General features: G+C 37.1%; 1 protein-coding gene across 20 annotated transcripts in view; it reads left to right on the top strand.

Annotated features, from left to right (window-relative positions):
* The window catches only part of LTBP1 (latent transforming growth factor beta binding protein 1), a 452,205-nt gene that overhangs the window by 276,428 nt on the left and 159,113 nt on the right, over positions 1-16,664 (top strand). The gene's annotated exons all lie outside the window — the stretch shown is intronic.

Below are 16,664 nucleotides of genomic sequence, written 5' to 3'. Positions count from 1 at the left end.
AGTTTATACCCATATATGATATCATATTTTGTTTTAGTTACTTTATGGGAAGACCAATGCTTCTAATTTCCCTTTACATGTCTAGGATGAAGATGTTGTTATTAGTAACTTGGAAATAAGTATACATTGAAACTGAGAAAGCAGAGAGCCTCCCAGAGTCTGATAGAACCAAAAGCCATGTTGAGAACATGGCACATGTCTTCTGATTTGTGTTCTGAGGCTCTGTATCCTTCACCAGCATAGGTATTTAGGATAGAGTAGATTAAGGTCATGTTACAGAGTATAGGTTAACCCCCTATTCAAATGGCTCATGTCAAAGGAATATCTTGATTACCTGAGAATTTTCTCAAGTAGATTGTCTATCACCCTATTCAAATGGCTCATGCCAAAGGAATATCTTGATTTTTTATCTGAGAATTTTCTCAATTGTCTATAGTGCATCTGTGTAACTTTTATGATATGTAGAGTCTTTGGTAACATAAAAGAATTTATTTAGAAATGCACATACAGTCTGTCTTTGAAAGACTTTGTCTTAAAAATATTGTAAGCCCTCATCATGTGTCACAGAATGTTGAGAAAATTAGAATTAACCACTTAAGGAGAGGACATCCATGACACATTTTGAGAAACATCTGCTAAACTTAGTAACATGGGAATAGTGGATTAATCTACATTATTTTAGAGTCAGAATTTAAGGTATCATTGAATTAATTAGATGGATGAATGAGTAGGTTAAATTAAATAATGAATAGATTTTAAGATGCATATTTTACAATATAAACCAAGTTATTGTTTTATAGATTTGGATAAAAGTCTATAGCCTTAGCACATCTGTAGGATGCATTAGTAGAAATGGAATGAACAGGGCAGTGGAAGTAACAACCTTGTACACTGTGCCCCTCAGACTGATTTGGGGTTTGGGTGTTCAGTGTTCATTATTGTCTTTTGGTTAATAAAGTCAACCAAGTTTGTGAAGGACCTAGAAACATGAGTGTGTTTAGCACGCAGAAGTATAGACTTAAGAGAAATATTATGGCTGCCCTATAAACACGCCTTAAAATGTTTGTAAACAGGCCACTAAATGATTAACTGTCCTACAAAACAAGACATACCTAATAACAGGGGACACTTCAGGAAACTCGGTGTCGAGGAGCTAAAACTTATGTGAAAGGCTGAGATGTAATTCCTTTCTTCTCATGCACAGTTTCTGTCCCAGGGGACTGATGGTAATGATAGCATCATAGAACTGGAATGTGCCTATGGGCCATCTAACCTTATATGCTGTTCAGGGTAAAAATACTCTTATCATATCCCTGGCGAATAGTTATTAAGAAGCTATCAGGTCACCTCTATGGACAGGAAGCTCAGTACTTCCAAAGACATTTCATTACAAGGTTGTTGGGGAACTCTATTCTGCAGAAAAGGCTTTCTTGTAGTTGTTCTATTAAACTAGAGGACAGAGGAGGGTCCTTATTTATCCTTCACTAATCCAATCCTGCATAGCTAATTGTTAGATACATTTTCCAGAATGTCAGATGCTCCTAATTTCTCTTAATGTCAAATGGATAAAATATACTAATGTTCTCTTGGTATGGTGTGTTTATTTGTTTGCCATTTTTTACCATTCATAGATATTTGAAGACAGAAGGCTTACTCTCTCTTAGATAGTTTTATGGTGTTATTTCTTCCTTACGTATTTAGCGTAATTCACAGGAGAAGACATTTGGTCCTGAAGTTTTCTTTTAGAAAGTGTTTCGGTTATGGAGCAAATTAATAGCTATACTATTATTCAGATTTCCCATTACTACTTTGTGTCAGTTTTAATAATCTGTATTACCTTAGAAAGTGTCATTTTATCCAAAATGTCAAATGTATTAATATGAAATGTTTTCCTAATATCCTCTTTTCTTTTTAATTTATATAGCAACCCCCATCCCTTTTAGTTATATTGCTACTTGTGCTATATTTGTTTTTCTTGAATTAGGCTTGCCAGTGGTTTATCAATGTTACCAATTTTTCCCCCAAAGAATCAGTTATTTGCTTTGTTGAAAACATTTGTCTATTTCACTAATTTCTGATCTTTGTTTTCTTTTCCTATACCTTTTTGTTCAATTGCTACTATTTCTAATTTCTTTAGATGCATACTTAGGTCATTGATGTCAGCCTTTCTTCTTTTTCTGAAATGTAAATAAAAGGCTGTAAATTTCTATCAGTCTAGATTCTGACTTTAACTGTGTCCCTTAATTTTGTGTCATTTTCTTATCTTTAAGTTCAAGTTTTTTAAAAAATTCCTTTTATTTTTTATCAGCATATAATAATTGTACATATTTATGGGGTATGTAGTGATGTTTTGATACTTAAAATGTATAGTGATCAGATCAAGGTATTTAGCAAATCCATCATCTTGAACATTTATAATTGAAACATTCAGTGTATCTTCCTTCTACCTATTTGAAACTATATAACTACAAAACACTAGAACTTATTCTTCCTATTTAACTGTTATATTAGTCCGTTTTCACACTGCTGAAAAAGATATACCCGAGACTGGGCATTTTACAAAAGAAAGAGATTTAACTGGACTTACAGTTCCACATGGCTGGGGAGGCCTCACAATCATGGTGGAAGCCAAGGAGGATCAAGTCACATCTTACATGGATGGCAGCAGGCAAAAGAGAACTTGTGCAGGGGAACACCTATATTTAAAACCATCAGATCTCGTGAAACTTACTCACTACCACAAGAACAGCAAGGGAAAGACCTGTCCCCATGATTCATTACCTCCTACCAGGTCCCTCCCACGACATGTGGGAATTCAAGATGAGATTTGGGTGGGGATACAGCCAAACGATATCAGCTGTCATTTTGTATCTTTTAACAAATCTGTCTTTACCTTCACCTTCCCTCTACCCTTCCCAGCCTCTAGTTATCTTCTGTTCTACTTTTTACTTCAGTGAGATCAACTTTTTTTTGCTTCCACTTATAAGTGAGAGTATGTGGTATTTAACTTTCTGTTCCTGGCTGATTTCACTTAACATAATGTCCTCCAACTCCATCCATGTTACACAAATGACAGGATTTCATTCATTTTTATGACTGATTAGTATTCTGTTTTGTATATACACCACATTTTCTTTATCCATTCATGTATTTTTGGACACCTAGGTTGATTCCGTATCTTGGCTATTATGACTGGTGCTGCAATAATAAGTTCAACTTTTAAAAATTATTCTGATTTTGTTATTGACCCATGGATTATTTAGAAATGTATTGCTTAATATGCAAATACTTGTGAAATTTTTCTTGTTCTATCAGTTGTTGAGAGAGGTGTTAAAATTGCCTGCTACGATTACGGAATGGATTTTTTTCTTGCACCTCTGGCAAATTTCAGTCTGTGTCTTTTTACCTTTACAATGGGTGTCTTATAGACAACATGTAGTTGAGTCTTGCTTCTTTTCTACATTCTGATATCTCTGCCTCTTAATAGGGGTGTTTATTGCAGTATAATCTAAAGTAATTGATCCTGGCATACCCCAAAATTGGGGCCTAGCCTGAGAGGGTTTTTGGCTCTGCTCAGGAAAGAATTCAAGGCTGAGCCAGCAGTGAAAGAAAGCAAGTTTATTAGAGTAGCAGGTACAGCAGAATGGCTGCTCCATAGACAGATCAGGGCTATCCCACAGGTGGGGTGGCCCAGCATAGTAGCAGCAGCATACAGCAACAGTAGCCATCTGGAGCAGCAGTCCCTGTAAATTGCTGGCTAGCTATAGTTAATACTCACTCTTAATAATATGCTAATTAAGGGGCAGCTTATTTCGAATTTTCTAGAAAATAAGTGGGGAGTTCTTGGAACCATGTAAGATAACTTCTGGGTCACTGTCATGGCATTTGTAAACTGTCATAGTGCTGGCAGCAGTGTCTTTATGCTAATGAGCAGTGAGGGCGACTAGAGGTTGCCTTCATGGCCCTCAGTTGGTTCTGGCCATTTTTTCTGCTACAGCCTATTTTGATTAGCAGGGTCATGATTAGTGCTCAGAAAATAAGTCCTGCTGATCTCCTACCTCATAATTATTGATGTGGTTAGATTTAGGTCTATCTAAACATCTTCGTCTGATCAGGAATTTTTTTGTTCTTTTCTTTCCCTTTCCTTAGAATTCCATTTTATCTATTGGCTTTTTACCAGTATGTTTTTGCATCATTTTACCTTTTTTTTTTTGTCTTTTTTTGAGATGGAGTCTTGTTTGTTGCCCAGACTGGAGTGCAGTGGCATGATCTCAGCTCACTGCAACCTCTGCCTCCTGGGTTCAGGTGATTCTCCTGCTTCAGCCTCCTGAGTAGCTGAGTAGCACCAACACACCTGACTAATTTTTGTATTTTTAGTAGAGATGGGGTTTCACCATGTTGGCCAGGCTGGTCTTGAATTCCTGGCCTCAAGCAAATCACCCGTCTCCACCGCCAAAAGTGCTGGGATCACAGGTGTAAGCCACTGTGCCTGGCCTTTTTGTATTATTTTAAAGGGATTGCTCTAGGAATTATAATGTATGTAGTAACTGATAGACCGTTTATATTATAATTCCTAGAGCAATCAGGAATTTAACAGTTTAAGTTTTCATAGCCTATTTAGAGTTAACATAGTACCTCTAAACAGAAAATATAGAAATCTTGCCTCCAAGTAGCTCCTCTTTTTGGCCTGAAGATCAGTCCCCTACTTATGCCCCCTGCCACACCCTTAGTGAAAACCACCATGAGAGTCTCCCAGACAGTAGTAGGATTTCCTCTTACTCTGTGTTGGAATTATTTATTCACATTCTATGTTGTTGTTCACCTCTTTCTTTTCCTGACAGGCTGATTTCTCAGACATCAAGGACCCAGTCTTACTCACTTTTGTGAACCCAGAGGCCCAATTTTTAAAAAATAGATTTGATGTGGATGAAGAAAGGGTTCATGTGTTATTGATGAGATAAGAAGCTCTTTTTTTTTTTTTTTTGACAGAGTCTCGCTCTGTCGCCAGGCTGGAGTGCAGTGGCACAATCTTGGCTCACTGCAGCCTCTGCCTCCCAGATTCAAGCAATTCTCCTGCCTCAGCCTCCTGAGTAGCTGGGACTACAGGCGCGCGCCGCCATGCCTGGCTACTTTTTTTGTATTTTTAGTAGAGACGGGGTTTCACCATGTTGGCCAGGAATGTCTTGATCTCCTGACCTCGTGATCCACCGGCCTCGGCCTCCCAAAGTGCTGGGATTACAGGCATGAGCCACCACGCCCGGCCAAGAAGCTCTTATTATAGCTTTATTTTATTTGGTCCAGTACCAATGACTTACAAATAAAACCAACATATTTGTAGTCATTCATGATAAACTATGTTTGTAAGCCCAGAAGTCATAAACTTATAAAGAGGGAAATAAATAATGAATTAATTTGATTTTAATAACTAAATTTACTGTGTGCCAGATGCTTTGTTTAATAAGCACTTTATATCAGTTATCTCCATTAGCCTTTAAGTTTTCTTTTTAAAGTAGGCACTATTATACCCCATTTTACAGGAGAAATTGAGACCTAGAGAGGCTAAGTCATTTGTGCAGCATATTGCTAATAAGTGCTACATGTAGGAATTAAACCAAGGTAGAATGAGGCCAGAACTTATGCTATCAACCATCTTGTTCTACTTTAGGGAAAGAGAACTAACCTTTATTGATCATTTACTATGGGTTAGTCCATATGCTATGTGCTTGGTTTAATCTTCAAAACAATCCTATGAGATTTGGGCATTATTAGTCCCAGTTAGACATTGAGACACAGAGAAAGTAAATAACTTTCCCAGGGTCACAAAGACAGTTAATAAGCCCAACCAGGCTTATACTCTTTTTTTTTTTTTTTGAGATGGAGTCTCACTCTGTCGCCAGGCTGGAGTGCAGTGGTGCAATCTCGGCTCACTGCAATCTCCGCCTCCTGGGTTCAAGCGATTCCCCTGCCTCAGCCTCCCAAGTAGCTGGGACTACAAGCGCACGCCACCACGCCCGGCTAATTTTTTATATTTTTAGTAGAGACAGGGTTTCACCATGTTTGCCAGGATGGTTTTGATCTCCCAACCTTCTGATTCACCCACCTCAGCCTCTGAAAGTGCTGGGATTACGGGTGTGAGCCACTGTACCCGGCCCTAACCAGGGTTATACTCTCATACCACCTATGGCCACCTTTACCAATTATATATTTGTTTATATTTTGTAAAGTATCACTAATGCAGATACTAGCTAATTAGAAGATATGCCATCTGTTGTGAGAGCTAATAGAAGTCAAAGCAATTAATATTAATTTTGTTTTATTTCATTAAAAAGTGATGGTTATCAGCCAGATGTAATGGCTCATGCCTGTATTCCCAGCACTTTGGGAGGCTGAGGCAAAAGGATTGCTTGAGGCTAGGAGTTTAAAACCAGCCTGGGCAACAAAGCAAGACCCTGTCTCTACAAAAAAAATAAAATAAAAATTTGCTGGGTGTGGTGGTGCATGCCTGTAATCCCAGCTACTGAGAAGCTGAGGCAGAAGGGTTGCTTGAGTCCAGGAGTTCGAGGCTGCAGTGAGCTACGATCGTGCCACTGCACTGAAGCTTGGGCAACAAAGTGAGACCCTGTCTCTAAAAAGAAAGAAGGCAGGGAGGAAGGAAGGAGAGAGGGAGGGAGAGAAAGTTGTACAATACATTTCTTCTACTGGCTGATTAATGTTTTGAACAATTTATATTAATAAAAATACCACTTTAGAAGTGATAGAAGTGCAAATTTGCAAGTAATCACTTGCTATCTATTTTGTATGTTAGAATGGAGACTTATTCAAGTAATTGCATGAGTTTTTTTGCATTTTCCTCTGTCGGTACGGCTGACTGACCCTCAGCAAACTTTGTTCATACTGAGCATATTAGGTGGTTCCGCCTTGGTCAATTCACTGATGGTCTACTGGTAACACCAAATCCTGGCTTAGGTCTCTGGAGGATATTTGTAAAGCAGTGTTATACTTTTTGGCAATGATTCTAAAGTGAAGTAACACACAAAATTCTATTTCATGGGTCCTCGAGGCACTGCTAAATTACATTACAAAGGCATTTGACTCATAATATGATTTCATTCAGTAAATCTATTGAAATTACTATTGAGAGAAGGGCTTAATTTCACTCCCTTTGTGATATTGATGGTCAGTAAAATGAAATCGAACTTGCTCACATTACATATGTACATTCAGTTTTCCTAGAACCTTGAAGCTTTTTGATTTTGTTTTCCTAAAGGTTTTCAAAAGGAGCCCATTTAGCATCTAATTGCTTGTGCCTTCCACATTGTTCTTACAGTCTAATGTCTTCTCAGTTTACAAAGCACTTTTAAAATTAAAGTGGTTAATAACTAGAATTACATTATTTCCTTCAACTAAGTGAACTAATGTCCTGAAACAACTTTTACTAATGTGCAGTCAGTAACAAAGAACCAGCTGTATACATGTTAATTTGAGGAGCTTTCAAATAATTGCCTTCAAAGTTGTTTTTTTTCCTCCTCTCCAGTGGTGCTGCAATTATCTTTTCAAAGGAATGATTTATTACATATACACACACGGAGCTCCAAAACAGCCTTGCTACTCTCAGCATTATGGAATTGTTATAATTTGCTTCATTTATCATAACAAACAATACAGTTAAATGCTCTGATGGATCTAGAGCAGCATTTGTCATTTGATTATTATGCTATAAAGGTCTGATGTAGAACTAGAATTAAATGAAATAATACTAAGAGCTCCTACGTCCATGCTGCTTTTCTTTAAAACTCAGTCCTTCCCTGAGTGGAAATACTGAGTACTCTCTTTTGTCCATATTTTGCCATAAGTGGGTTCTTAAAAAGTTAGATGTAAATCTAAGTTTCAAAAATAGAATTTGGTTCTGAAAGTACTTGGGGAATCAGTCTGTTGAGTGATTTTATTAAAAGCAAGTATCTCTTTTGACATACCAAAGTCACTTACCAGTTTCAGTTTACAAGGATAAAATCAACTTAGTATTATTTGCTACATTTTTAGCACGTACTGTGGGCAATACCACAGTACCTCAGCACGTGCTGAATGTAATTAAAAGACATCTACACTTTTATAATTCAGTGTATGTATATTCGTTTTTCATAGATCATCTCGAAGACTTTTTAAATGACTCAGTATTCCACAAACATTAATCGCTGGGGCACTCCTAGCTTTAGACTGAAAGTATGTGTGATGAATGATGGGTAAGACATTGTTCCTGCCCTTAGAATTTAGTGTAATGAAATCACTTTGAATGAGCAAGATGCAATGTGCTTTATTTACTCTTCGAACTAGCTGAATTTTAGCTGGCTCCCTATGAGCCCATTAAAGGAAATAGGAAAGAGCTAGCCACATAACCTTCTTTCAGCATCGTTTTATTATACTCGTTCTGCTTTAATAAAATAAATTTATGAAACCGATACATTGAGGCACAAGAATACTCATTACCAAAACTTTCAGCCTAGGCTCCTTTTAGATAAAAAGTTCCTCAGAGTGCATCTGAAATCACATTTTGTTTGGACAAAAGAAGAGATAATGTACTTGTTTTCAGGGGGCATATCTGTTATTAAATGAGACTCCACAGTCTTGATCAATATTCTGCATAAGGACTTTTTGGCTACAAAGCGCTTGTCTGGACTGTAGCTTGCATTTCAGACCTCTTAATGATTACCAAAAAAATACTGAGTGTGAACTGCAGTACTGTGAACAGGTAAAGGCAGATTGGTCTTTGAATGCTTTGAGAACACTAGATAAACGAGCACTAGAAAGTGCAGGTGAGACCCCCAAGAAAGCCTGCCTGGCTGGAGAAAAGAATGTGTCTTGTAGCATAGTGCTGGATTAAAACAGACATGTAGAATGAGGTGAAATGATTGAGAATCTTAAGGCAAAGCTCTTATGATTAATCACACCATTTGCATGCGATTAATTATGGGCTTTGTGATACGTGCTGGGAAAACACTTATTGGATTTGTTCTGCTTTTAACATAATGTTAAAGAAAAATATTGTTTATAACGTTCATTAAAGAACAGTAAGACAGATTTTATTCAGGTAACTGTTGTAACAGGTATAAGAACTACTGCAGTGGAGTTTTGGGGTAGGGGAGAGAGATTGGGCTCAACTCTGAAAATAAGGAAAAGTAAAAATGTATCACCAAGGAGTGAGGGTGAGAGTGTGATATCAGTGGATGAAAAATTACTAAGAGGACACATGAGGGGTAAGGGGGGATTCTGGCTCAACCAACCTAGGAGGGTATTCTTGCTGAAGGCAGATCAGGGTGACCAGACATTACCTAGGGGTTGGTGAAAGATGAGGAACCCAATCAGATATCCAGCATGGGGGATTCTGGCTAAACTAACTTAACAGGATATTAGCTAAAACTGGACAATGCAGAGACAAATACAGAAGCATACATGAAGTCAGAGCTAGTTGAGAAGAGGGTTCAGAGGAGCCTGACTAGAGTTTGATCAAGGAGAGCATCTTTGTTGATGGAACACTGAAAGGCCATTATGGCAACCTCTTGGATATTTGAAAGAAAATGGATTTGTGGCTTAGACCAGAGTCATTATTTTACAGGTATTGTCAAAGGTGTACCTAATGGAAATAAAGCCTTTTTCCCTCATATAGCTAATAGTTAAATGAATTTACTGTCATTTTTCTGATGGCAGTATTTCTTGTATCCTGTGCTTGTTTCCTGCATTTGTTTCTTCTTTTGGGGAGGATTTGCCAAATAAAATCCAGAACACCCAGTTAAATTTGAATTTCAGATAAACAACAAATACGTTTTTAAAGTAAGTACATCTCAAATTATTTATTTGAAATTCAAATTTGACTGCTATCTTGTATTTTTATCTGGTTAATCTGTATTTTGGGGTTATATTCTTTAACAGATCCTTTAGTGAGGGTCACTAAAGTATATACTTTATGTGTCTGAAAATATCTTTATTTTGCACTCATTTTATAATGAGACTACTCGTGTGTACAATTCCAGGTTGATAGTTGTTTTCTAGTGGTGCTTGACTACATTATACCAAAGTCTTCTGACTTCTGTGTTTTGACACCTCTTCCTTTGTAGATAATGTGTTTCTCTCTTTTGAGATAATCTCCTAATTCTTTATGTTCTGTAGTTTTATCATTATGTGTCTATATTTAGATTTATCTTTATTTTACTCAGTGTAATGTCAATCTGAAAACTCATGTCTTTCCTCAAATTTGAAAAGTGTTCACTTATTATGTCTTCAAATATCACTTTCCACCATGCTTTTCTGCTGAAACTCTCATTAAACAAAAGTTGGAGCGTGTTTTTCATGGCTCTTAAAAAATCTTTTGTCTTTTTATTCTCTTTTTTGCTGCATTTTGAATGGTTATCTCAGTTCCATTTTCCAATTTTCTAATTTCTGCTTTACTATGCCCATCTAGGCTTTATCTCATTTGTTACATTTTTAATTTTAAGACTGTTTTTCATTTCCAAGGTTTCTAATAAATTATTGTTCATAGCTACCTGTTCTTGTTTTATATTCTTTAAGTATGCATTTAACTGGTTAAGGCATGCTAAAAATCCTTAAAGAATCTTGGTAAGACCATTTCGTAAAATTATTCTCATCTAGAGAATATTTGTGTTCAAATCATTGGCTTCAATTAGTTTCTTAGCAAACAAGCATTAAAATTTTTAATTGGGTTGATAAGCTCACTTTGAATCAGAAGTTTATTTTCATCCTCCCCACCCTTTTCCTTTTACTGTCTAGCAATTTTATGGAAATTTCCACTTGGAGTTTGGGGCCTTTGGTCTAGAGCTAGATTATAATGGTAGCTTCTGACCCATGGAGCTTTTCTTCTTATGATATTGTTTGCATAAGAATGTGATAATTTTCCTTTTTCTAATATTAGTAAATTTACTTTTTGTTCGTGATTGCCTTACACAACTTTTCAATCTACTTATTTATATATTTTGCTAACTTGTTTTTTTATTTTTATTTTTTATTTGTTTATGCTAACTTTTGTTGAATGACTATTCAGTGGAGCCATTGTGTTAAGTGCATTGGAGACAACCTTGTGAGATAAGTAGTGGTGTGTGTGTGTCTGTGTGTGTATGTGTGTAGCTCCCTCTTTTCTAGAGCTTATCACTACCCTTTCAACTTCAGATCAATTTTATCTTATGAACTTTCAAATAATTCAGTAAGTGTTTTCTTTAGTGTCTGGCTTCTTTCACTCAACACTATATGGCCAGCACAATTTTTATTTTTAGAATTCTGCCTTATAAAGTGAAAATATCCATTGATGTTTTTATTTAAACACCTTTTCCCCTCTTCCATCTTGTTCTTCTCTGACTTCTCTGCTTAGGCCCCATTGCCCCAAAGTTACAGCTTTGTCTCTAAAGTTGCCTTCAGTTGCATTATCATAAGTGAGTTGCTACGTTTATTTCTTTCTAGAAGGTTTTTGGGAATATATAAGAGTGATGTGGGCATAAAGATGAAACTTAGACGAGATCGGGCACATTCAGGGTGGTATGGCTGTAGACACAAGCATTCCTATACACCAATAATAGACAGACAGAGAGCCAAATCATGAGTGAACTCCCAGTCACAATTGCTACAAAGAGAATAAAATACCTAGGAATACAACTTACAAGGGATGTGAAGGACCTCTTCAAGGAGAACTACAAACCACTGCTCAAAGAAATAAGAGAGGACACAAACAAATGGAAAAACATTCCATGCTCCTGGATAGGAAGCATCAATATCATGAAAATGGCCATACTGCCCAAAGTAATTTATAGATTCGATGCTATCCCCATCAAGCCACCATTGACTTCCTTCACAGAATTAGAAAAAACTACTTTAAATTTCATATGGAACCAAAAAAGAGCCTGTATAACCAAGACAATCCTAAGCAAAAAGGACAAAACTGGAGGCATCACACTACCTGACTTCAAACTATACTACAAGGCTACAGTAACTGTATATGCAGAAAACGGAAACTGGACCCCTTCCTCACACCTTATACAAAAATTAACTCAAGATGGATGAAAGACTTAAATGTAAGACCTAAAACCATAAAAACCCTAGAAGAAAACGTAGGCAATACCATTCAGGACATAGGCATGGGCAAAGACTTCATGATTAAAACACCAAAAGCAATGGCAAAAAAAGCCAAAATTGACAAATGGGAGCTAATTAAACTAAAGAGCTTCTGCACAGCAAAAGAAACTATCATGAGTGCAAACAGGCAACCTACAGAATGGGGGAACATTTTTGCAGTCTATCCATCTGACAAAGGGCTAATATCCAGAATCTACAAAGAACTTAAACAAATTTACATGGAAAAAAATCAAACAACTCCATCAAAAAGTAGGTGAAGGATATGAACAGACACTTCTCAAAAGAAGACATTTATGCAGCCAACAAACATGAAAAAAAGCTCATCATCACTGGTCATTAGAGAAATGCAAATCAAAACCACAATGAGATACCATCTCATGTCAGTTAGAATGGCGATCATTAAAAAGTCAGGAAACAACAGATGCTGGTGGAGAGGATATGGAGAAATAGGAAGGCTTTTACACTGTTGGTGGGAGTGTAAATTGGTTCAACCATTGTGGAAGACAGTGTGGTGATTCTTTAAGGATCTGGATCCAGAAATACCATTTGACCCAGCAATCCCATTACTGGGTATATACCCAGAGGATTATCAATCATTCTACTGTAAAGACACATGCACACATATGTTTATTGCAGCACTGTTCACAATAGCAAAGACTTGGAACCAACCCAAATGCCCATCAATGATAGGCTGGATGAAGAAAATGTGGCACATATACACCATGGAATACTATGCAGCCATAAAAAAGGATGAGTTCATGTCCTCTGCAGGGACATGGCTGAAGCTGGAAACCATCATTCTTAGCAAACTAACACAGAAGCAGAAAACCAAACACCACATGTTCTCACTCATATGTGGGAGTTGAACAGTGAGATTACATGGACACAGGGAGGGGAACATCACACACTGGGGCCTGTTGGGAGGTGGGGGGCTAGGGGAGGGATAGCATTAGGAGAAATACCTAACGTAGATGGCGGGTTGATGGGTGCAGCAAACCACTATGGCACTTTTATACCTAGGTAACAGACCTGCACATTCTGCACGTGTATCCAAGAACTTAAATATAATTTTAAAAAAAGATGAAACTTAGAATATATTGTTCTTGGTATATGTTTTGGAAATAATAGTAGAAAACCAACAGGTAAGAACTAAGACTGCGGTCAACCAGACTTGATAATTCAGTTCTTCAAAACGCTTAGAAATGTTTAATATTCCTTTGTTTAGCCTGCCAGAGGTTAATCATAATTTTCTATTGTATTTTCATTTAATCTCAGAAACTGTCATGTACTTAGTTTGATGCCAGATCATGTTTTACGATGGTCAATGGCTCAGTGGGAACTGATAGATAATTTACTGATTTGAAAGTGTTAACTGTTCTGGTCATCCTCTTAGAACTACTGCTGCACTTTCTAGTTTAAATATGCACAGTATTTTCAGTAAGAATTTAAACAGTTTTTGATCTGGACCTGAGCACCCTATTTCAGCATTTGCAAATCAAATTGGGACCCATTCCTGTGCATTTTAGAATTATTTTTCTGGTGTGTCCTCTTACTATGCTGGGATAGGATTCAAAAAGGAAATGTCTGTTTATTTTATTAACTCTTCCTCAGGAAAGACAGTGGTGAAGTGAGTCATTAGCACATTGTATTTTTCAATAGCTCTTTGACCTTAATCTCTGTGGCTATAAAATGAATGGGAAGATGCCTACTGTATTATGAGTGATGAAGAAAGCCCATGATGGATTCATGTTACTGTGAATATTTCAAGGAGAAGTTTATGTAATATCTGTAGACTGTAGTCATGAATCCAAGACCAACAGCGTAAGTGTGTGTTGCTAGCAGCGTCGTCCATGTGTAGCACACATGTGTCAAGAAATAAATGCAAGCTGTTCTCTGGGCTCTGATAATTCCTTTATCATGTTACCCCGAAGACAGAAGAATTGGAAGGAAAGGAGTTGCTCCCACAGTGGTTTGACTTTTTTCAGTGAGTCCAGTGATTGAATCCATCCTATGGTGGATGGTCATTTTATAATCATGGGACAGTTACAGGATGGTGGGTAGGCTTTTAACGGCAGTGGGGCCTAGGTAGAAGCAAATATAATCAAGAAGAGACTCGTACAATAGTCTTTGAAGCTGGCCCCAGAGAGCAGCATTTCACAAAAATGTTTCCACGGATGACCAGTTCAGAAGGATGTTAATAGATTGTGTGTTAAAAAGGGTCCCACAGCCAAATGTGCAGAAAAACCAAGTTAAACACAGAAAAACAAGAGATTTTGCCAAAGGACTCCTCAGGTTTTAAATATGCTTATGTATATAGAATAGGCAGTATTTCTCAAACATATTTGGCTGCAAAACCCCTCTTTTAGCAGAGGTCTCACAAAGTCTGTGTTTTGTGTAAAATGCCTTGGGTAAAATTGCTCTAGAACATTGGTTTTCAAATATTTTTTTCTTAATCTCCTAGAATAATTTTGAAAAAGTTATGTGTTCACATATCTTTAAGCTGACATCTACATTTTCATTAAAAAGTCAAGTGGATACAATAGGTTAATTTCTGGCACATTTATATTGTATGTGTGCATTAAATAATTTCATCAAAACTTTGGAGCTGCAGAATTGGTTCATGCTGTTGATAAACAGTCTCTGCCATTTAACCTAATTGGTAAAGCCAGATCTTCTTATGAAACAAATCGGACTCATTACTTTTTCTGTGACTCTATACTGGGGTTGATATATTTGTGAATTGTTCATTTATTCTGTGCCTGTGAGAATTTTACCTTTCAAGACAGTGTACTTAGAAAGGCCTAGAAAGATTCTGGATTGACAAGAGGTATGCCTTGACTTGGTCAAGAACAAGAAGGCCCTGAGGAAAGGGGAAGATAGGAAAGGAAGATTGGCAAATATATTCTTAGGCAGATGACTTCAAAAAGAAACATCTGAAGGCTGAAGATCTATAGATTAGTTCCCTTAAAAGTGTCTAAGCCTGTGTGTACCCTATAGAATATCTTCATGTTCCTTCGTGGTATGTCTACCCAGTGCAAAGTTGTTCTTTGGAAGTTTAAGAAATATATATATTTTCTTAAAGTAAACTCCTGTACTTAAAGTAAGTGATCCTTATTAAATAACTTAATAGTCTGTCTGGGAAAAGTATTTGTACTAAGAGGTATTTTTCTGCTTTCAAGTGGAAGGCATACTGCTAATGGAATTCTGTCATGGAATTTATATTTACTAGCAAAAGCTGAACACACACAGATGAATCTCCAGAAAGCTTCATATTTTCACACAGTAGAAAGATGCTCATGTCCTGTTCTTACCTTGTCCTGACTCCTGTTCGACATGCCTCATTTCCTGTATAAACTTGCGTCACTAAGAAGACAGTAAATTCTTACTCACTTTGTTAAACATACATACTTTCCTGTAGGAGAAGAGATGCATAAAAATATATTTATTTCCCAGAAGGGCACTTGTGCTGTTCGTAATATATTATGCACCAAATGTCATACTTTCTTTATTCCCTGGCATTTTCAGCCCTGGCAACTGGCAGATTGTTTTGAAGTCAGAGAATATTTAAACTACAAGTAACCTTGGGGATAATATAGTTCAGCCCCTCTGTGTTACAGGAGAGGACACTGAGATCAAGAGAAACTCAGAGACCTGCTCTGGGTAACATAACATTTTGTCCTAGTTGGACCAAAAGCTAGATCTTAGTGGAATATTCCTCCTATTATTTTCCCCCATCCTCTCCATCCTTTTTAGAAATATGGCCTTGGACAAAATTATCTCTGTAAAATGGAATAATTATTCTTGTACTGCTCACCATCCAGAATTGTTATGAAGTTCCAGTGAAATATGGTGTGCTATAGAAATGTAAAGAATCCTGATGAGGTAGAAGGAAGATGAAGGTCCTCACTTCATTGTCACCTTATCGCATCATTCCCATGTACTGAAATACTTAGGCTGTTTTATGTTGGGTTGTTCATAGGGAGTCTCTTGTTATGCATGTATACCTGATTACTCTATATTCTTCTACTACCTGGTTAATAGAAGCCCAGCCCTCTTATTTCTGTTGTATTAGTTTGAACCATAGGACATTGCCAGTATTTGACCATTTTAGAAGAAGAGCAGTTTTAGAAGAAAAGCAGTTTTGTGTTCCTGAACTTCATCTGTGAGCTGAAGTATGTGGTAGGCTATACAGGCAGACATACCTGTAAATGTTTTAAATAAGTGGAAAAGTATGTAAAGCTCCTTCATGTTAGCTGTAGTAGCTTCATGGATTTTGCCTACTCTAGAGGAGCACATGGGTCCGTATGAATTTCTTTCCTAGTTTCTGTTTCTGTAAACTTCTAGACTGCCTGCCTGAACACAAAAGCTCAGATGGGGATAGGGAATGGTGACTGGCTGTATGTGGGTGCTGAGCCCCTTCAGCCATTTATTTTGGCCTTCATTCTTTAACTCAGGAAGTTGTTCTGTATGCAGTGGTTATACCACTTCTTCAAAGGACAGACTTCCACAGTTTTCCAGAGAAATTTGTCATC

Source organism: Pan paniscus, chromosome 12 (assembly GCF_029289425.2).
Source record: "Pan paniscus chromosome 12, NHGRI_mPanPan1-v2.0_pri, whole genome shotgun sequence".
In the NCBI taxonomy this organism is placed as follows: domain Eukaryota; kingdom Metazoa; phylum Chordata; class Mammalia; order Primates; family Hominidae; genus Pan; species Pan paniscus.
This window is presented reverse-complemented; position numbering and strand designations above follow the sequence as displayed.